Source organism: Chionomys nivalis, chromosome 17 (genome assembly GCF_950005125.1).
Source record: "Chionomys nivalis chromosome 17, mChiNiv1.1, whole genome shotgun sequence".
In the NCBI taxonomy this organism is placed as follows: domain Eukaryota; kingdom Metazoa; phylum Chordata; class Mammalia; order Rodentia; family Cricetidae; genus Chionomys; species Chionomys nivalis.
Window position 1 is genome coordinate 59,651,893 of NC_080102.1, and position 2,959 is coordinate 59,654,851.

Here is a 2,959-nt window from a genome sequence, read left to right on the forward strand (position 1 = left end):
GGGCTGGAGAGATGGCTCAGAGGTTAAGAGCACTGATTGTTCTTCCAGAGGTCCTGAGTTCAATTTCCAGCAACCACATGGTGGCTCACAACCATCTATAGTGGGATCTGGTGCCCTCTTCTGGCCTGGAGGCATACATGCAGACAGAACACTGTAAACAAAATAAGTCAATAAACAGAAAGCAATAAAGAGACACAGTGAAAACAAGGCTGTTTTTTTGAAAACAGCTGCATTGATGAGAGTGCATGAAAGACACTGTCCAGCTGCAGGAGAAAACTTACAGGAACTGGCTGACAAGTACAAAGGCCAAGAAATCCATAATACCTGACCTGTGACTTAAGACCAGGAAGGCCAGGCGGTGTGATTCAGTCTAGGTTCAAGGGCATGGGAACAGGTGGTGTGTCTCGCAGCCTGAGGTCAAAGGCCTCCGACCAGGAGTCAAGAGAAGATGCTCCAGATCAGGAAGTGTCCTCAACGACTGGGTGATGCACACCCACATGGGAGAGTCTCCCGATTCAAGTGCTAACTCTTTAGAAACCCCCTCAGAAATAGTATTGTACCAGCCACCTAGACATCCCTTAGCCCAAGCAAGCTGCCACATAAAATTAACCACTGCAACACTAAACCTCTACTAACAATGACAGGAAGAAGAGAGAAAACAGCCTGGTCTACAAGAACTGTCAGGAATGAAGGTAACAAGAAACTGCAGCCCCTACAGATGCTGAAAGGTGGCAAGGATACAAGTCTATGCTGGAAAGTCCCAGTCTAGTTGAGGAAGCCAGATTTCTTTTTACCTTTTTATAATATTGTCTATTTTGTGTATGTGTGGGGTGTGGGTAAGTGCACACGAAAGACACCTTGTGGGAATGGGGTCCATCCTCCATCACGTGCATCCTGGGGATTGAACGCGGGTCATCAGACGCGGCAGCAAACACCTCTGCAGCTGAGCCATCTGACTGGCCTGACAAATTATTTTTTTGAGCCAGGGTCTCACTATTTGGCCTTGGCTGGCTTAGAACTAGCTAGCCATGTAGACCAGGCTAGCCAAGAATCCATAGAGATCCACCTCCCTCTGCCTCCTGAGTGTTGGAATTTAAAGGTATGTGCAATGATGCCCAGTATCAATACATTTCTTAAAAAAACAAAAACTACCAATTAATAAAGACAAAATCATCTCAATAGCCTTTATCAATTAACTAAGTAGATTTTTTTTCTTTTGAGAAAGGATCTCATTATGTAGCCCTGACTGAAGTGGAACTCACTATGTAGGCCAGGCTGGCCTTGAACTCAGAGATCCCCCTGCCTCTGCCTCCTGTGTGCTTGGTAGAAGTATGAGCCATCATGCCTGGTTTCCAAAAAGAAAAATTAAGTGTATTCATGTACACATGCACACACAGTTTTAAATTACATTTATCATGTGTGTGCACATGTGTGCGTGCGTGCGTGCGTACATACTTGTGTACATGTGAACATCATGCCATGGGATCCAAGTAAAGCCAGTGAACAACTGGCAGGAGTCAGTTCTTCCCTTCAGCCATGGAGTCGCTAAGACTCGAGCTCAGGTCACTGGGCTTGGCCTTATCTTTATCTCCACAGCCCAGCAGCTGACTACAATGGATATTATTGTAAGAAAAAGCTGAAAACAAGCTCTGAATGACTGTGTGAGCAGCCTGTAATCCAGCACTCGGGCAGCAGAGGCAGAGGGACCACTGTGAGTCTGAGGCAGCCTGGTCTACACAGTGAGTTATGGGACAGCCAGAGTTACCCTGCCTAAAATATTTTTAAACAAATACATAAAATAACTTAATGTGTGATCTAATTCTGTTGGTAGCAGAAGACATGCGAAAAGCACACCCTAGGAACATTGTCAAATTTGGGCCATCAGGCTACGTCCTGCAGAAAATTCCAGTCTAGTGAGATCTGTCACCATGCTCTAACTCAGCTCAGAGGCCCAGTCAGCTCTACCACAGTCTCTGTTGCCCTGAGACATGAGGGTGGCTGAGAGGACCACGGGAGAATGCAGCATGCCCTACCAGCTGGGACAGGATCTGAGGACAGAGCTATGAACTGCACTTGGCAGGAGAGGCGGGACCCTCTTTCTACATGGATATGACATTGGAGAGCCCTAATAGCCGGGTAGTCTTGGGACACTGCAAGATCAAACTTGAGTTGGTCCTCTGTTGGGAGCATGGATTTGGGCACAGCAGAAGCCTGAGTCGGGAGCCCCCAGAACCGCAGCTCGCTCTCTACGGCTGAACTACACCTCCACCTTCAAGTCTGTGCAGAACAGCAGCAATCCCAAACAATACAAAGGGCTAAATTACGAAGGGTCCTTTTCTTCTCTTTTCAAGACAGAATCTTTCTGTATAGAGTCTAGCCTTGAAACTGATATACAGCAGAGGACTCTTGCTGTCTGCTTCATTCCCGTAGTTCTGGGATCACAGGTGAGAGCTACCACAGCTGGATTTGAATGTAGTCCTGGAGCTCAAACCAAGCCAGCACTGTTGCTGGTCAAACACTCTGCCCATCAGGCTTCATCCTTAGCCCTAGTTTGTTTTTTGTGAGGATTTTTTTTTTGCTTCCTTGTTTGTTTTCGATACAGGGTTTCTCTGTGTAGCTTTGGTGCCTGTCCTGGGAACCTGCTCTTGTAGACCAGGCTGGCTTCAAACTCATTGAGATTCGCCTGCCTCTGCCTCCCAAGTGCTGAGATTAAAGGCGTGCGCCACTACCACCCAGCTTTATGAGAATTTTCCTAAGAAGGGTAAGCAGTAGGACTGGAGAGATGGCTCAGCAACCAGCTGCTCTTCCAAAGGACCCAGGTTCAATTCCCAGCACCCACATGGTCGCTCCCAGATTCCAGGGGATCTGACACCTTCATGCAGACATGCATGCAGGTAAAACACCAATGAACATAAAATAAAAATAAATTAAATATAAATAAAACATACCAAAATATAAT